The sequence below is a fragment of the Bombina bombina genome, chromosome 6 (genome assembly GCF_027579735.1).
Source record: "Bombina bombina isolate aBomBom1 chromosome 6, aBomBom1.pri, whole genome shotgun sequence".
Classification (NCBI taxonomy): Eukaryota; Metazoa; Chordata; class Amphibia; order Anura; family Bombinatoridae; genus Bombina; species Bombina bombina.
Window position 1 is genome coordinate 31,017,794 of NC_069504.1, and position 20,828 is coordinate 31,038,621.

The following is a 20,828-nucleotide window of genomic DNA, read 5'->3' on the forward strand; positions in this document are numbered from 1 at the left end:
TTTGTATTTATTTTAACTAGGTACAATAGCTATTAAATAGTTATTAACTATTTAATAGCTACCTAGTTAAAATAATTACAAAATTACCTGTAAAATAAATCCTAACCTAAGTTACAATTAAACCTAACACTAAACTATCAATAAATAAATTAAATCAATTAACTACAAGTACCTACAATTAAATAAACTAAACTAAATTACAAAAAAACAAACACTAAATTACAAAAAATAAAAAAGATTACAAGAATTTTAAGCTAATTACACCTACTCTAAGCCCCCTAATACAATAACAAAGCCCCCCAAAATAAAAAAATTCCCTACCCTAATCTAAATTAAAATAGTTAACAGCTCTATTACCTTACCAGCCATTAAAAGGGCTTTTTTGCAGGTGTTAGGTTTTTTTCATCCCAAACTGCCCCATTGTTTCCTATGGGGGAATTGTGCACGAGCACGTTTTTCCAGCTAGCCGCTACCGTAAGCAACGCTGGTATTGAGAGTTGAAGTGGCGGTAAATATGCCTGTACGCTCCCTTTTTGGAGCCTAACGCAGCCCTTCAGAGAACTCTCAATACCAGCGCTATTTAAAAGGTGCGGGGGGAAAAAAAACACGCTTAGCTAACGCACCCCTTTGGCCGCAAAACTCTAAATCTAGCCGTAAAACGTTACACTTATTTTGTCAATGTTTAAACAACTAATGAAACTTTAAAAAATACATCTACATGTTTTTCTCAGACTAATATTTTCTTTGAATGCATCACTCTATCTAGCATTTATTTACACCTAGATTTAGAGTTTTGCGGCTAGCTACGCGTGTTTTCTATTGTTAAGTGTATCCAGTCCACGGATCATCCATTACTTGTGGGATATTCTCCTTCCCAACAGGAAGTTGCAAGAGGATCACCCACAACAGAGCTGCTATATAGCTCCTCCCCTCACTGCCATATCCAGTCATTCTCTTGCAACTCTCAACTAAGATGGAGGTCGTAAGAGGACTGTGGTGTTTTATACTTAGTTTATTTCTTCAATCAAAAGTTTGTTATTTTTAAATGGTACCGGAGTGTACTGTTTATCTCAGGCAGTATTTAGAAGAAGAATCTGCCTGCGTTTTCTATGATTTTAGCAGAAGTAATTAAGATCCTTTGCTGTTCTCACATATTCTGAGGAGTGAGGTAACTTCAGAGAGGGAATAGCGTGCAGGTTTTCCTGTAATAAGGTATGTGCAGTTAAAATATTTTTCTAGGGATGGAATTTGCTAGAAAATGCTGCTGATACCGAAGTAATGTAAGTAAAGCCTTAAATGCAGTGATAGCGACTGGTATCGGGCTTATTAATAGAGATACATACTCTTATAAAAGTGTATTTTAAAACGTTTGCTGGCATGTTTAATAGTTTTTTACATATGTTTGGTGATAAAACTTATTGGGGTCTAGTTTTTTCCACATAGCTGGTTTGAATTTTGCCTAGAAACAGTTCCCTGAGGCTTCCCACTGTTGTAATATGAGTGGGAGGGGCCTATTTTGGCGTTTTTTTGCACAGCAAAAATTACAGACACAGACATCCAGCTTCTTCCTGCATGATCCAGGACTTCTCTGAAGGGCTCAAAAGGCTTCAAAAGTCGTATTGAGGGAGGTAAAAAGCCACAGTAGGGGGCGGAGTCTGGCCAGGCAGGGAAATGGCCGCACACTGAGAGGGCTCCAATACCCCATGTAGGCAGCATAAACAAAAACCCAGCATTGTCCCTTTCTTTCCCCACCTAAACCCGAAGGAGAGAGCAGGAACAGCCCAGCGCACAACAATTATTCACAGAGGAGCTGAGACAAGCCAATAACTGACGCCATAACTTGCAAACTGAAAGCTGCGGCGAGGCCGCACAACAAGCAAGTGAACCGCTCCCAGCACGGAGATAGGCAACAACCGCTGCGGACACTTTTCAACTCACCTCCGGACATCTGACCGGTAAGACTAGTGAAGCGGACGGTGACGGTTGGGGGTTAATAGCGGTGCAGCCATAGTCGGGATATAAAGTGCCGCGTGAACATCACGCTCAGCCACAGATGCACTTTCCACCAAGAACTGACTTTACAAAAAGGACAAACAGAGCGGGGATATAACCCGACCACTAACGCCAACCACATAAACTTTAAAATAGCCTGAAACATACGCTTTTCTACCGGTGGAGACGGTAGTAAATCTAACCACGTTGCGAAGGCCTACCTGCGCAGTAAACAAACACATACCGAGCTTAGTGTTTGCAGAAGACAAAACATAGGCCTCAAAATAAAAGCAGGAATAAAAAAGTCCCGGAGGGTCTTACAATATTGATCTCCTCCAATAGATGAGACAATTTTGGGACAAGCGACAAAATTTAAAGGGCTTACACTCTACATATAGGCCTGGGGAGCAGGGCCCGCTTCAAGAGAATTAAACATAGGAATAAATAGCCTCATACCTCCCCCCTTTCATACTCTTCTCCAAAGGGTACACACTATAGGTAATGCCTTGCAAGAGGCAAACTAAATCAGGAAAAACTGACTCCTCCAATCCAATAAGTCAGTTCTTAAAACCAATTGACATAAAAGCGACAACTCCAGGTGACATTATGGCTGATAACCAAAATATTTCTGCAGCTAAAAGCCTGCAAGCTGAAATGCCACATACTTCATACATAACTAAAAACGACCTGCAGCACCTCTCATCAAAAGAAGACATAAAAGAAGTTTTGCAGGAGATGAGGGAACTGTTTGGTGACCTTAGAAAGGACATGAGTGCTTTGGATACCAGAGTAAAAAAAGTGGAGGAACACCATAAGTCTATCAATGATAACTTAAAGCTTAACACAGAAGACATACGAAATCAAGCAGATCAACTTTATTATTTGACAGACAAGGTAGAAGATTTGGACAATCGTTGCAGGCAACAACTTAAGATTTAGAGGGATATCTGAAACAGTACATCCACCGGCAATAGAGGGTTATTTACAAGCCCTCTTTAGGGTAATTAAGGAAACCTGAGCAGCGAAAGAAATCCTTATCGAAAGAGCCCACAGGGCACTCAGGCCCAAACCCCCCCCCCCGAAGGCCCCTCCTAGAGACATAATTGTTAAATTTTTGAGTTTCAGGGATAAAGAGGACATCCTCAAAGGAGCTAGAGCAAAACACCCCATCACTCATGCAGGGGAAGAAATTCAAATCTTCACAGATCTTTCTCCAGTCACCCTACAGAAGAGGAGAGACCTTTCTCACATTACATCCCACCTCAAGAAAAATAAAATTCAATATCGCTGGGGTTTTCCAGTATCTCTCATTGTAAACCACAACAACAAAACAGTCATCTACAAGCCAGGCTCAGACCCTCAATCTTTTTTCAAGGATTTATCCGTGCCGGAGATCACTATGCAAACCAGACAACTGCTATCAAGAATGGATATGAGCAAACTGACAGACCTCATGGAACATTCCACCTAAGATATCCAGATAAGTACTTTGAATGCCTTGGGGGAGGGGGGAATGTTTTCAATGTTCTATATATTAGCATTAAAATGATAAAGCTAAGTGGAATGGCATAGACAGAAACGTAAGACATTCCCCGGAATGGGAAACCAAAGTATCTTAAGAGACTCAAATCACAGGACTTTTTTGCTGCTCTCCACTAGTGGAGACCACTGTGATATTACAATAAGGACATACGGTTCAAATGCTCTATATCGAAATCTTTATTTATAATGTGTATACAAGCCTAACAGAAAATATATGCCTTATTGTTGTGTTAGAATAAATATTTTGCCTTTGCTCCTCTCCTACCCTCTTCCCCTCCTCCCTTCCCGCATTCCACATTTTAATAACTTTTCAGTCCCGTTTTCAATGCCCCCCCTCCCACCCTTCAATATTCCCACAAAGAGCCTGTCTGGGCATTCCTGTTCATAGGGAGGGAGGAGACAATAGAAGCTGAACCCCGCAAAAAGCGATAGAATTACCCTGATTGCAGACTTTCATTCAACTAATTTATACTACTTGAGAGGTTTAGTTAGAGATCCAAAGTCAAGGACAGAAACATAGTCAAAGTAAACGTAATGCACTGTACTTCACTTGATCTTCCCCATTCTGCTCCTCACCTTCCTCTCTCCCCCCTCAGACTTAACCCTCATGCTTCCATCCATTAATATTTCCAGAGCCTCCTTCCCAGTCCTACCCACTTCCCATACCCATATGAGCTTTCCCCTTTATTCTTCCCCCTATCGATTCCCCTACCTCTTCCTGTACCAATCTCCCCTTAATTTCCCTGTTATGCTGGGTTTATAAGTTATAACTTTCTATTTTATTATGTTACTCTACTATGTTAGCCTAACATGGGTGTACTCACCCCAATTGTTGATTTTACAGTGTTTGTTGTTCTGACCACAGTGGTTTTGCGAACTGTTATTCTTGTTCCCACGGCTACTGCGGCCGAGATAGTTACTATACTTTGAAAGTAAAAACTGTAACGCACATATGCATAGCGGTTTTCATCAGAGGTCTTTCTTGAGGTCTTCTGAAACACCTATCCTATTCTTTCTCCCTATCTACTCTTTCTTTTACTTCTTTCTATCCACTTCTTCCTTTACCCTCCCCCCCTTTTTTTTTTTTTTCTCTCTCGCCCTCCCTCAAAATGCACACCAAGACCAGTAGATTCCAGGATCACACATTACGACTGACCACAATAAACACAAAAGGGTTAAACAACCCAGGTAAACGCTCTATAGCTTTCAAAGACCTGAACAAACTTAACAGTCACATACTTATGCTTCAAGAGACTCATTTTCAGAGAGGGAAAGAGCCTAAATGGCACAACACACAATATCCCAATGCCTTCTTTGCTTCAGGGCCTAACAAAAAGGCGGGAGTAGGTATCGCATTCCATAAGGCCCTACCTATAAACATCCTTCAAACTGAAAAAGACCCAGAAGGCAGATTTATCTTACTAAGGGGCTCACTGTATGGACACCAAATCACTCTCATTAATATTTACGCCCCTAACCAGTCACATATTGTTTTTTTTAGAAAGATAGCAAACCTAATTTTAGATAACTCTCAGGGGGTGGTATTTTTGGCGGGAGATTTCAACCTGTCCCTAGAACCCCACATAGACTCTTCAAAAGGTACTTCGAGCATAGCAAACAAGAAATTGAAAATAGTCCAAAACATACTCCAAAATCTCACATTACACGACATTTGGAGGACTCTGCATCCATCAGACAGGGATTATACCTTTTACTCCAATCCCCACAACTGCTACACCAGGATCGACCATATTTACACTGACCAGCAGGGCTTATCTATAACAAACAAGTGCTCTATTGGCGCTATCACTTGGTCTGACCACGCCCCCGTAACTTGTAGCATACTATGGCCCGACATCCTGCTAACACACAGAATTTGGAGAATGGAGGACACACTGCTCAGTGACCCAGAATTCCTGGATTCGGTCCAAAAGAGTATAACGGAATATTTTTCACTAAACTCACAAACATCCTCATCTAGACAACTAGAATGGGAGGCCCATAAAACAGTAGTAAGAGGTATATTTATAAAACGTAAATCCTTCCTGAACAAAGTCTCTAGGGAGACTCACGCAAATCTCTTACAAAAAATTAAATCATTAGAAACAGCTCACAAACAAAACCCATCAGACAAACAATTACTCTCAGACCTCACTGACAATAGACTATTACTTAAGCAGCATCTGATAAAAATCCACCAGCAGAAGGCACTGTTTCTTAGACAGTATTACTATGAAGGGGGGAACAAACCTGGCAAAATTCTGGCCAGGAGTTTAAAACGCAAACAACTGAGTAACTATGTACACTCCCTTAACTCACCAGAATGTCTAATAGTGAAGGATAGCCCCATGATTGCTGCCACATTCCGTAATTACTACAATAGACTATATAACTTAAGGGGAAGCACTACACAGATTGAATCCACCATAGAAACCAAATTAGACCAATACTTCCAAGACCTTCACCTCCCTAACATAGATACGCAATCAGCGGATTCTCTCTCTGGCCCAATTACAATAGAAGAACTCCAACAAGCGATTAAGGATATCCTGCCCGGTAAAAGCCCAGGCCCCGACGGGCTTCCATTCACCTATTTCAAGAAATGTGGAGAGGTACTCTCATCTCACATGTTACAATTGTTCAATGCCCTTAGAGAGGACTCTAATATAGCCAGAACCCTACTGGAGGCCCATATCACAGTCCTGCCCAAACCCGGCAGACCAGCCACCAGCCCGAGTAATTTTAGGCCAATATCCTTGATAAACACGGATATGAAAATCCTGGCAAAAATTCTAGCGAATAGATTAAATAAATATCTTCCAGATCTCATACACAAAGATAAAGTAGGGTTCATCCCAGGGAGGGAAGCGAGAGATAATGTCACAAAAGTAATACAGTTAATAAATCACGCCAAAAACACTGGAATCACTATGCCCCTATTAACAACAGACGCGGAAAAGGCCTTCGACAGGGTAGGCTGGCCCTTCCTGCGGAGAGCCATGAAAGAGATGAATATCCCACAACCCTTTTTAAATATGTCAATGGCACTCTATTCTGCTCCCAATGCTAGGGTCCGAGTGAATGGAACCCTCTCTGATACCTTTTGTATATCTAATGGGACAAGACAGGGTTGTCCCCTGTCACCCTTACTTTTCGCTATTTCTATCGAGGTCCTAGCGCATAAAATTAGGTTAAATAAAAAGATTGCCGGAATTAAGGTTGGAGATATGGAGTGCAAACAAGCACTGTACGCTGACGACATCCTGTTCACCCTTTCTAAAGCAGAAACCTCTATCCCAGAATTACTACATGAACTGAATTCATATAGTGAGGTATCTAATTTTCTCCTTAATATAAACAAGTCAGAACTCATGAATATTACCACCAATCCACAGCACATACGCCTCCTGAACTCGAAACACCATATACCAATAGCACATCATAAGATTAAATATTTAGGAATACAATTAACACCAAATCTACAAGATTTATTTAAGCATAACTACATTCCCTTAAAAAATGATATCATTAGAGATTTGTCTAGCTGGAGGAACAAACCCATCTCATGGCTGGGGAGGATAGGAGTCTTCAAAATGAATATCCTTCCCAGGATTCTTTACATACTCCAAGCTTTACCAATACCATTACCGGCAGGATATCTTAAACAACTTCAATCCACAATGGAAAGTTATATATGGGCTAATACTAGACCTAGGATTCCCAAGAAGACACTGTACATGCCTAAGGATAGGGGGGGGTTTGGGTTTACCGAATCTTTCCGTCTACAGGTCAGCAATTTTCTTACAAAGGATAGTCGAGTGTTCCCACAATGACACAAACAAGGCCTGGCTACATTTAGACAGACAAATATTTTCCCTAAATAATGTAGGTACGCTAGCGTGGACCCACACCGCGCATAGATCAAAACATTTACACAAATATCTAATAACTGCAGAAACGCTATCAGAATGGGATAAAATCCTGGCGACTAGCACTCATATCTCATCAAGATATTCTCCTCTCACTCCGATAATTGAGAACATAGACCTTCCATATAGTAAACTAAGCAGCAGACTAAAGCAACCTTACAACCTAAGAGTAAACTCCATGCAATTCATTAGGGAGAACAATGTTATTAAAACACAGACTCAATTATCCGAAACACATAGTGAATTGTTTTCCTCATGGCTCCATTTTAATCAATTGATCCAATTCATTTCTCATCACAAATTTAGGAGTGATTTGGGTCGCGGACTTACCCCCTTTGAGGGGCTGTGCATCCTCCCTGACACTCCAAGGCACCTAATCTCTCTCCTATATAGCATAATCTCCTCTGACAACCAAAAAACACTGCCCTCCTATGCATTTGCATGGAACAGGGAGCTTCCTCAGCCTATCGAACAAGATTTATGGTTGAAAGCCTTTGAACTCATGAAACGCTCCTCAGTGTCTGCTAGTATACAGGAAATGCATTACAAGCTTATGAGTAGATGGTACCTTACCCCTGCTAGGCTCCATAAAATGTTCTCTTCCATCAATAGCACCTGTTGGAGGGGATGCGGTGGAGAGGGTTCTCTATCACATATTTGGTGGTCTTGCCCTAAATTGGAGGGATATTGGGCGACTATTTTTAATATAACTTCAAACCTAGTAAACACACATATACCCAATAGCATGGAGAGTATACTATTTTGCTCATTACCTAAAATTAAAGATCCGACTAGACAGGCTCTACTAATGATTATGTTAACTGGAGCAAAAAAGCTGATCCCTAAAAGATGGAAAACCCAAGAAACACCAACTGTGGAAGAATGGAAGAGTCAAGTTACAGAACTTATAGCACTAGAGAGATACCACTACCTTAAAATAGACAAATTAGATATGTACGAAATGATTGTAGCAACCTGGAAGGGCACTATTTAAAATGGCAGGGACATAGAATGTGAATTTTTTATTTATTTTTTCTCTTCCCTCACCATCCCCCTACCCCTATTCCTCTATTTCCCTCTCTCTCTCAAACTTACTTTTCCCTAACTTTTCCTATATATGACCGTCAAAACTGTATTGCTGGATATGAAGGCTGAACGCGACATGGATTCCAATGTTTGGAATCTGTGGGCAAGGTACATGATTTGATCTATAAACCATTGAAATTGTTGAAGAGAAAAAGAAGGAGCTCTGTATAGGACTGTAAATGGATGTGCATTTCTATGTTTTATATGTATTTTTTCTTTTCCATTTTCCTTTGAAGGAATGTGTCTTCATGCATATGTTGTAAATCTAAATTCATTTCAATAAAGCTCTTTTGAAACGAAAAAAAAATAAAAATCACAAAATAAATACCATTTTCTAAAAAAAAAAAAAAAAAAAAAAAAAAAAAAAAAGCCACAGTAGAGCTGTGGCAGTTGTTGTGACTGTTTAAAAAAGTTTTTGTCATTTGTTATTCCGTTTTTGGTATTAAGGGGTTAATCATCCATTTGCAAGTGGGTGCAATGCTCTGCTAACTTATTACATACACTGTAAAAATTTCGTTAGTGTAACTGCATTTTTTCACTGTTATTTCAAAATTTGGGAAAATTTGTGTTTCTTAAAGGCGCAGTAACGTTTTTTATATTGCTTGTAAACTTGTTTTAAAGTGTTTTCCAAGCTTGCTAGTCTCATTGCTAGTCTGTTTAAACATGTCTGACACAGAGGAACCTACTTGTTCATTATGTTTGAAAGCCATGGTGGAGCCCCATAGGAGAATGTGTACTAAATGTATTGATTTCACCTTCGGAGCATAATACGCTTAGCCTATGAGACTGCTGGACAGCAGCCCCCTGAAAGGATTACAGCTCATTCTACTAGAGCTGTGGCTTCCACCTGGGCCTTAAAAATGAGGCTTCTGTTGAACAGATTTGCAAGGCTGCGACTTGGTCTTCACTTCATACCTTTTCAAAATTTTACAAATTTGACACTTTTGCTTCTTCGGAGGCTGTTTTTGGGAGAAAGGTTCTACAGGCAGTGGTTCCTTCCGTTTAAGCTCCTGCCTTGTCCCTCCCATCATCCGTGTACTTTAGCTTTGGTATTGGTATCCCACAAGTAATGGATGATCCGTGGACTGGATACACTTAACAAGAGAAAACATAATTTATGCTTACCTGATAAATTTATTTCTCTTGTAGTGTATCCAGTCCACGGCCCGCCCTGTCCTTTTAAGGCAGGTCTAAATTTTAATGAAACTACAGTCACCACTGCACCCTATGGTTTCTCCTTTCTCGTCTTGTTTCGGTCGAATGACTGGATATGGCAGTGAGGGGAGGAGCTATATAGCAGCTCTGCTGTGGGTGATCCTCTTGCAACTTCCTGTTGGAAAGGAGAATATCCCACAAGTAATGGATGATCCGTGGACTGGATACACTACAAGAGAAATAAATTTATCAGGTAAGCATAAATTATGTTTTTTTCCCCCCGCACCTTTTAAATAACGCTGGTATTTAGAGTTCTCTGAAGGGCTGCGTTAGGCTCCAAAAAGGGAGCGTACAGGCATATTTACCGCCACTTCAACTCTCAATACCAGCGTTGCTTACGGTAGCGGCCAGCTTGAAAAACGTGCTCGTGCACGATTCCCCCATAATAAACAATGGGGCAGTTTGAGCTGAAAAAAAACCTAACACCTGCAAAAAAACAGTGTTCAGCTCCTAACGCAGCCCCATTGTTTCCTATGGGGAAACAGTTTCTAAGTCTGCACCTAACACCCTAACATGTACCCAGAGTCTAAACACCCCTAACCTTACACTTATTAACCCCTAATCTGCTGCCCCCGCTATCGCTGACACCTGGATTATATTATTAACCTCTAATCTGCCGTTCTGGACACCTCAGCAACCTACGTTATCCCTATGTACCCCTAATCTGCTGCCCCCAACGTCGCCGACACCTACATTATAATTTATTAATCCCTAATCTGCCCCCCCAACGTCGCCGCTACCTTACCTACACTTATTAACCCCTAATCTGCCGACTGGACCTCGCCGCCACTATAATAAATGTATTAACCCCTAAGCCGCCTCACTCCCACCTCGCAAACCCTATAATAAATTTTATTAACCCCTAATCTGCCCTCACTAACATCGCCAACACCTAACTTCAAGTATTAACCCCTTATCTGCCGACCGGACCTCACCGCTACTATAATAAATGTATTAACCCCTAAAGCTAAGTCTAACCCTAACACCCCCCTAAGTTAAATATAATTTAAATCTAACGAAATAAATTATTTCTTATTAAATAAATTAATCCTATTTAAAGCTAAATACTTACCTGTAAATTTTAGGATTTATATTTATTTTACAGGCAACTTTGTATTTATTTTAACTAGGTACAATAGCTATTAAATAGTTAATACCTATTTAAAATAAATACAAAATTACGTGTAAAATAAATCCTAACCTAAGTTACAATTAAACCTAACACTACACTATCAATAAATTAATTAAATAAACTACCTATAATTACCTACAATTAAATCAACTAAACTAAATTACAAAAAAAAACCCACTAAATTACAAAAAATAAAAAAAGATTACAAGAATTTTAAAATAATTACACCTACTCTAAGCCCCCTAAAAAAATAACAAAGCCCCCCAAAATAAAAAAATGCCCTACCCTATTCTAAAATAAAAAGTTAACAACTCTATTACCTTACCAGCCATTAAAAGGGCTTTTTGCGGGGCATGCCCCAAAGAAATCGGCTCTTTTGCCTGTAAAAACACACAATACCCCCCCCCAACATTACAACCCACCACCCACATACCCTAATCTAACCCAAACACCCCTTAAAAAAACCTAACACTAAGCCCCTGAAGATCTCCCTACCTTGTCTTCACCCAGCCGGGTATCACCGATCCGTCCAGAAGAGGGTCTGAAGTCTTCATCCTATCCAGCAAGAAGAGGTCCTCCAGAGGGTCCAAAGTCTTCATCCAGGCGGCATCATCTATCTTCTTCCATCCGGAGCGGAGCAGGTCCATCTTGAAGCAGCCGACGCGGAGCCATCCTTCCTCACCAACAGACTAACGACGAATTAAGGTTCCTTTAAATGACGTCATCCAAGATGGCATCCCTCAAATTCACAATGGCTGATAGGATTCTATAAGCCAATCGGAATTAAGGTAGGAAAAATCTGATTGGCTGATTGAATCAGCCAATCAGATTCAAGTTCAATCCGATTGGCTGAATGGATCAGCCAATCGTATTGAGCTTGCATTCTATTGGCAGTTCCGATCAGCCAATAGAATGCGAGCTCAATACGATTGGCTGATCCAATCAGCCAATCAGATTTTTCCTACCTTAATTCCGATTGGCTGATAGGATTCTATCAGCCAATCAGAATTCGAGGGATGCCATCTTGGATGACGTCATTTAAAGGAACCTTCATTCGTCGTTAGTCCGTCGGTGAAGAAGGATGGCTCCGCGTCGGCTGCTTCAAGATGGACCCGCTCCGGATGGAAGAAGATAGAAGATGCCGCCTGCATGAAGACTTTGGACCCTCTGGAGGACCTCTTCTTGCCGGATAGGATGAAGACTTCGGACCCTCTAGAGGGTAGGGAGATCTTGAGGGGCTTAGTGTTAGGTTTTTTTAAGGGGTGTTTGGGTTAGATTAGGGGTATGTGGGTGGTGGGTTGTAATGTTGGGGGGGTATTGTATGTTTTTTTTTTACAGGCAAAAGAGCTGATTTCTTTGGGGCATGCCCCGCAAAAAGCCCTTTTAAGGGCTGGTAAGGTAATAGAGCTGTTAACTTTTTATTTTAGAATAGGGTAGGGCATTTTTTTATTTTGGGGGGCTTTATTTTTTTAGGGGGCTTAGAGTAGGTGTAATTAGTTTAAAATTCTTGTAATCTTTTTTTATTTTTTGTAATTTAGTGTTTGTTTTTTTTTTGTAATTTAGTTTAGTTGATTTAATTGTAGATAATTGTAGGTAGTTTATTTAATTAATTTATTGATAGTGTAGTGTTAGGTTTAATTGTAACTTAGGTTAGGATTTATTTTACAGGTAATTTTGTAATTATTTTAACTATGTAGCTATTAAATAGTTAATAACTATTTAATAGCTATTGTACCTAGTTAAAATAAATACAAAGTTGCCTGTAAAATAAATATAAATCTTAAAATAGCTACAATATAATTATTCGTTATATTGTAGCTATATTAGGGTTTATTTTACAGGTAAGTATTTAGCTTTAAATAGGATTAATTTATTTAATAAGATTGAATTTATTTTGTTAGATAAAAATTATATTTAACTTTGGGGGGTGTTAGTCTTAGGGTTAGACTTAGCTATAGGGGTTAATACATTTATTAGAGTAGCGGCGAGGTCCGATCGGCAGATTAGGGGTTAATAAGTGTAGGTAAGGTAGTAGTGACGTTGGGGGGTCAGATTAGGGGTTAATAAATATTATGTAGGTGTCGGCGATGTTAGGGGCAGCAGATTAGGGGTACATAGGGATAATGTATGTGGCGGCGGTGTGCGGTCGGCAGATTAGCGGTTAAAATTTTTTTATAGTGGCGGCGATGTGGGGGGGCCTCGGTTTAGGGGTGCATAGGTAGTTTATGGGTGTTAGTGTACTTTAGAGCACAGTAGTTAAGAGCTTTATAAACCGGCGTTAGCCCATAAAGCTCTTAACTCCTGACTTTTTTCTGCGGCTGGAGTTTTGTCGTTAGAGTTCTAACGCTCACTTCAGCCAAGACTCTAAATACCAGCGTTAGGAAGATCCCAATGAAAAGATAGGATGCACAATTGGCGTAAGGGGATCTGCAGTATGGAAAAGTCACGGCTGGAAAATGAGCGTTAGACCCTTTCCTGACTGACTCTAAATACCAGCGGGCGGTAAAAACCAGCGTTAGGACCCCTTAACGCTGGTTTTGACGGCTAACGCAGAACTGTAAATCTAGGCGTTAGTGTTTAATGTCCTTTTAATGCAATATTCACTCACCTGTTAGGGGCAGGGGTCAAAAACTGATCCTTAACCATTCAGCTGCTGAGCTGTTTTGGAGTTTTTAGAAATTGCTCACATATAAGCCCTCCTGTAGCTCCTTTTCTCACACAATATATATTAGTTTGTTTTTTTCAAGCACACCCAGCTGATTTAACGTATACTAGTGTTTAATCTAGATATCATTACATGTACAACAACATGTGTGAAACATATGTATTTTTATTACAATTTTACAGGTTGTAACTAATCGTGTGTGTGTTTTTCTAAACTCTATAGACAAAGGATGGGGCTATCCTCATATAAATAAGGGTCTTTCTTAGTTATACAATTCAAACCAGGTGGTCCGAATTATCACAGTGATCACCTGACTGTTTACATTTATATACAGGATTTATTAGAAAAAAAGGGGCAATATCATTTGCAGATTATTCTTGAAGTACTACAACATTCCCTGATACAGCTGATAAATACAGTTGTATTTATGATTCTTAGACTCTGATTCAGATAGAGCATGCAATTTTAAGCAACTTTCTAATTTACTCCTATTATCATTTTTTTCTGTATTCTCTTGCTGTCTTTATATGAAAAGCAAGAATGTAAGTTTAGAAGCCGGCCCATTTTTGGTTCACAACCTAGGTTGTTCTTGCTGGTTGGTGGATAAATTCACCCACCAATAAACAAGTGCTGTCCAGGGTCTAAACCAAAAATTGTCTGTCTCCTTAGCTTAGATACCTTCTTTTTCAAGAAGAAAAGTTGATAATAGGGGTAAATTAGAAAGTTTTTTAAAATCGCTGCTCTATCTGAATCATGAAAGAAAAAATTGGGGTTTAGTGTCCCTTTAACTTAGTAGTTAAAGTTCCACTAGTAATACTCATTTGTGATTACTTTTTTATTCCTATGCAAACTCCACCCTACGCCTGTATAGTTTCCCACAGGTGATTAATGAGCTCTTAGTTGCCAGTAATAAATCAGTGATTTTATCTCCTTACTAATCAGTAACATACGCAAAGCTGTAATGCTATTCCTCTTAGCAATTAGTAACAAACAAAGCATTGATTTGACCCCTTTACTGCCAGCAGAGCACTGATTTAACTTCCTGTTGACAGTAGGATCAGAGATTTAACCTTATTTGTGCAAGTGCTACATAGAGCATTGACTTTTATCCTATTAGTGCCAGTTACAAACAAGTGAATTTCTGTAGGCTGCGGCGCAGCCAAAGCCTCAATGCTTTATAAAAAAATTAATCTGCACTCAGGGCAGTGAAAATGCTGGATATTTAAGTGTTCAGTTTGTGGTACAGACTTGAACGCTGGGTAAAGTGTAGTTTAGAACAGGAATCCTATACACATAGGGGGTTTAAACATTTTTACAGTGGGTCCAATGTAAGACTTTTGTAGAAATGACTTGCTCTATAATGTGTGTACTTTTTATACTACTGGTAGTGGAACACGCAGCGTCCGAGCTGGACACAGCCAGTGATTGGTGGTGCTGTAGGTTTGCCACTGACAATTGCTTCACCAGCTGTTGTCTGTTAGTAACCAACACTATTTGTGGCCTCAGAGCAGGACTTTAAAGGGACATAAAACCCCCAATTTTTTTTATTTCCTTATTCAGATAGAGCAATTTTAAATAACTTTCCAATTTATTTCCATTATCTAGTTTGCTTCATTCTCTCTGCATTCTTTGTTGAAAATCATACCTAGATAGGCTCAGGAGCAGCAACAAACTACTGGAAAATAGCTGCTGAGTGGTGGCGGCCCTTATATTCCTCCTGTCATTGGCTCACTTGCTGTGTTCAGCTAACTCCAAGTAGTGCATTGCTGCTCCTTTAACAAAAGGATACCAAGAGAATGAAGCAAAGTTGATAATAGAAGTAAATTGTTAATTTGTTTAAAAAATGTATTTTCTATCTGCATCATGAAAAAAATATTGTTTTTTATGTCCCTTTATCTATGTGTTTAACCAATTTGTAGTGAAATATAACGTATTTATGAATTAGAGATTGTCATTTTTACACTACAATGTCCCTTTAATATTACACAAGAGAAATATAATGGCAGATTTAGGACAACATGCCAGTGACTTACCCTCTATATCATTTCTGGACCCTGCAACAGTGCACAGCCTGAGGGAAAGAAATCTCACAGTTAGATAACCAAATGTAAGCTTAGTTCATGTTTCATAATCTGAAAGTGTGATTGGAGCTATTTTTGTTAACTTGTTTTTATTAAATAAAATACAGATAAAACAAAAAATAAGCATGTTTATTTAAATGTGACTGAGCTGACTAGTATGGGGCTATAGGGTATCTTACCCAACTGTGGGCTACATTAAAAGTGAAGCGCAAACATTTGCACCTGAGCGATAAGGGGGTATATTGTGAGGGTTTATGCTCATGATCACTTGAGCGCAATCACAATTTTTTGCTAGAATGCTTACAGCGACTACAAAGCACTGGTAAACTGTTTCATGAAACATAAAAGTTGCACAAAACACATCAAAAATACATAACAAAATATGAATACACTCATTACAGCATCTAATAAAAGACATGACTGTTTGGCTTCCATTGAGAGAAGGCTCCTGCGAGAGCCAAAACGTTTGGTATTTAGCCTTTCCTTGTTGAATAAAGGCGATTGAGGAAATCCTGTGTTTGCCTGCTTTTTTGTATATCCCAGGATTTACGGCTGCCAGCCGTGGGTAACATCCATGGATCGTATATATATATTAGAACACAGGAGAGCACTCTCACTTTAGAGCTAAGGGTGCTAGTGAGGAAGGGGATATTTTTTCCCAAAACGTCACTATGTTTTCACAGTAAAAAGTGTGTTTAAAAAAGATCAGCGAGTGCAAGTTTCTGTTATATATATATATATATATATATATATATATATACAGTATATTGTATATGTATAGATATATATCTATATATGTGTTTATATGTATTTACAGACATACTGTGCAAAAAAGTCTTAGGCCACCATTATATTTGTTGTTTTATCAATGGTACAATGACCATATATAATTATTTATCAGTCTCTTTATTAGAATACATCCAGAAAATACAGGATAATCATAGGCAGTAATAAAAAAACGGAAATAAATCTCTATATATAATTCTATAGGCTAAAGTGGCAAGTATTTAGTGTGACCTCCCTTACACTTGAGCAATAGCGGGAACCTGGCTCTCTTAAACCTAAATGGAAGGGAACCCTAATTAATGTCATTGCTAACACCTGTATTTGTCCTACTATTTCATGTCAAAATGACTGTGTCAGGGAGCCAGGAATCAGACTGAGACGAGAAGTGCAAAATAATAACACCTTTAATAATAGCAAAAAATAATAAAAAGTCGACAAGTCAAATAACAAGCCAGGAATCAAAACCAGAGCTGGTAGTCAGACGAGCCGAGTCAGGAGCCAAAGAGAGTAGTCAGACGAGCCGGAATCAGGATCAAGGAGAACAGCAGAGTCGGGAATAAGCCAGGGATCAGGAACCAGGAGGGACGTCAGACAGCCAGGTAATACACAGAAACGCTCACAAACAGGTCTGAGAAAACGCAAGGGCAAAGCATACTGAACAGAGGCCCTTTAAATAATAAGTGATGACATCACAATTCTGAGACTGCATCCTGTCTCACACGGATGATGTACACCAGTCTGGCCATAAAAGGAAGTGCAGGAAATGAGCAGCATCACACAGTATGCACTAGAGTCAGCAAGAGAGGTGAGTAAAATGGCTGCCAGCAGCACATGGCAAACAAAAGAGGGAAAAAACCCTGACAGTACCCTCCCCTCAACGACCCCTCCCCCCGCGGGTGGACAAAAGGCTTATTGGGGAAATGGGCATGGAAGGCACGGAGGAGGGCGGGAGCATGAACATCAGAGGAGGGAACCCATGAACGCTCCTCCGGACCGTATCCCCTCCAGTGAACCAAATACTGTACGCGGCTCCTGGACATACGAGAGTCAATAATGCTGCTGACCTCATACTCCTCATGGTTGTCAACAAAGATAGGACAAGGACGAGGCAACACAGTGATAAACTGATTACAAACCAATGGTTTCAAGAGGGAAACATGAAAAACATTGGAGTATACGAAAAGGACCAACATAACGGGGAGCCAGTTTATTGCAAGGCACATGAAGGTTCAAGTTGCGGGAGGACAGCCAAACTCTCTCACCAACCTGGTAGGAAGGAGCGGGCAGATGCCTACGATCAGCCTGGAACTTTTGGCGCTGCATAGAACGATGAAGGCAATCCTGAATCTGCACTCATGTGGAGTTGCCGGAGATGCTCCTCCAAAGCCGGAATACCCTGAGACATGAATGACTCAGGCAACAAGGATGGTTGAAACCCATAATTCGCCATGAATGGGGATAACTTGGAGGAAGCATTAATAGCACTATTATGAGCAAACTCTGCCCAAGGTAACAGTTCAGACCAATTATTGTGGTGATCTGAGACATAGCAACAGAGGAACTGTTCCAGAGCTTGATTAGACCATTCCGCAGCCCCATTGGATTGAGGGTGATATGTAGAGGAGAAGGAAAGCTGGATCCCCATTTGAGCACAAAAGGAACGCCAAAATCTGGAGACAAACTGGCTACCCCAGTCCGACACTATCTCCTTGGGTAACCCATGTAAACGGAAGACCTCCCAGGCAAAAATTGAAGCTAGCTCCTGAGCGGTAGGCAACTTCTTCAAGGGAATGCAATGTGACATTTTAGAAAAACGGTCAACCACCATAAGGATAACAGTATTGCCATTGGAAACAGGGAGCTTGACAATGAAGTCCATGGAAAGATGTGTCCAAGGACGCTCACCATTTGCAATAGGTTGAAGAAGACCCACAGGAAGACGTTGAGGAGTCTTATTCTGTGCACAAACTGAGCAGGAGGCAACATACGCAGCAATATCAGAATGAAGACTGGGCCACCAGAATTGTCGAGTGACAGATCAAATCATTTGGTTCTTGCCTGGGTGACCTGCGGCTTTAGGATAGTGGTAAGTGTGCAAAAGTTTAGTTTGAAGATTCTCAGGAACAAAACACTTACCACTAGGTTTCTCAGGAGGTGCATTGGTTTGTGCAGCCAGGATCTCCTCCCCCAAGGGAGAAGTCAAATTAGTACGTATGGTAGCCAAAATATGGTCAGGAGGTATAACTGGAGTAGGTACAGACTCCTCCTTGGACAGAGGCAAAAATTGTCGAAAGAGGGCATCAGCCCTAACATTCTTATTACCAGGCAGGTAGGAGACCACATAATTAAACCGAGACAAAAATAGCGCCCATCTGGCCTGTCGGGGCAACAAACGTTTTGCTTCAGATAGATAAGTTAAATTCTTGTGGTCAGTAAGAATGAGCACTGGCACGCTAGTACCCTCGAGAAGATGCCTCCATTCCTTGAGTGCCAAAATTATGGCCAGTAATTCCCTGTCGCCAATTTCATAATTGCACTCCGCTGGAGACAATTTCTTAGAGAAGAAACCACACGGATGCAAGGGACCATCAGGCGTAGGATGTTGAAACAAGAGGGCACCTACTCCCATCTCAGACGCATCGACCTCAAGAACGAAAGGCAGGACAGGGTTAGAATGAGCCAGAACTGGAGCAGCAGCAAAGGCAGTCTTAAGACTATCAAAGGCCTTAATGGCAGTAGGTGACCAATGGAGTGGATCATTCTCTTTACGGGTCATGTCTGTGATAGGTTTGATCAAGGAAGAGAAGTTTTTAATAAACTTTCTATAGTAATTGGCGAACCCCAAAAAACTTTGAATAGACCGAAGACCAACTGGGTGAGGCCACAGCAGAACTGCAGATAACTTGTCAGGATCCATGGAGAACCCTGCAACAGAGATAACATAACCTAGGAAGGTTACTTGAGTCTGATGGAACTCACATTTCTCGAGTTTACAAAACAGGCCATTCTCACGTAGTCTCTGAAGAACCCGTGTAACATCAGAACGACGAGCCTCAAGTGTGGGTGAGTGTATGAGGATGTCTTCTAAGTAAACCATAACACACTGTTGCAACATATCTCATAGGACATCATTAATAAATTCCTTGAAAACAGCAGGAGCATTACATAGGCCAAAGGGCATTGCAAGATACTCATAATGCCCGCTCCTGGTGTTAAATGCTGTTTTCCATTCGTGGCCCTCCTTGATCCTAACAAGATTGTACGCTCCTCTCAAATCAAGTTTAGAAAAGACCGTAGCTCCCTTGAGGCGGTTAAAGAGTTCCGTAATGAGAGGAATAGGGTAAGCATTCTTAATGGTAAGACGATTAAGACCCCTATAATCGATGCATGGTCTTAACTCGCCACCCTTTTTCTTCACAAAGAAGAAGCCAGCCCCTGCAGGAGAGCAGGATTTGCGGATGATCCCCCGCGACAGAGCATCTGCAACATACTTCTCCATAGCACAATTCTCTGCAACAGACAGAGGGTAAACCTGGCCCCAGGGAGGAATGGCTCCCGGTTGCAGGTCTATGGTACAATCGTAAGACCGGTAAGGAGGCAACGTATTGGCACACACCTTGTCAAAAACGTCTAGGAACTCTCGGTACTCCTCTGGCAATTGAGATACCGAAGAAGTGCACAAGACTTTAACTGGTTTCCGAAGACAAGTGGAAATACATTGCAGAGACCACGACAAAATTTCGGACCTGCACCAGTCAAGACTGGGATTGTGCTTTTGGAGCCAGGGATAACCCAGAACAACCAGAAAATGCGGAGAGTTAATCACCTGGAACTGGAGGGTTTCAAAATGGAGAGCCCCAACAGCCATAGATAACGGAGCAGTTTCGTGAGTAATGAGTGCGGGCTGAAGGGGCCTGCCATCAATGGCTTCAATAGCAAGCGGAACGGACCGAGGCAAAACAGGAATGGAGTGCTTTGATACAAAAGCACTGTCAATTAAATAGCCTGCAGCACCGGAGTCAATAAGAGCCTGGGTGACTATTGAGGAGTCCACCCAGGAAAGGACAACCGTGACCAAAGGTTTCTCCTTTAGCGATTCCGGGGACAAGGATAAACCACCCAAGGTCTGCTCCAGACAGGACCTTAGGTGTGAGCGTTTCCCGGCCGTGTAGGACAAGACTTCAAAAGGTGGCCCTGTAACCCACAATAGAGGCAGAGCCCCTCCCTCCTCCTAAAGGCCCTCTTCGCCACTGAGAGATGCATGAATCCCAACTGCATCGGCTCAGCAGTACCTGGTGACTCAGCACTAGGAGGCATGGGAGGAGAGGGAGGCATGGGTGGGAACGAACACATAGGAGACAACGGAACAGGAGGCTTCCGCAAGCGCTCCTTGAAAGATT

The 20,828-nt window shown here is 40.9% G+C and overlaps 1 long non-coding RNA gene across 1 annotated transcript in view; it reads right to left on the minus strand.

Annotated features, from left to right (window-relative positions):
• LOC128664952 (uncharacterized) overlaps window positions 1–20,828 on the minus strand; it is an 87,211-nt gene that overhangs the window by 46,427 nt on the left and 19,956 nt on the right. Inside the window, exon 3 of the long non-coding RNA XR_008402948.1 lies at window positions 15,595–15,632. This is a non-coding gene — a long non-coding RNA (uncharacterized LOC128664952). The remainder of the gene's footprint in view (window positions 1–15,594; window positions 15,633–20,828) is intronic.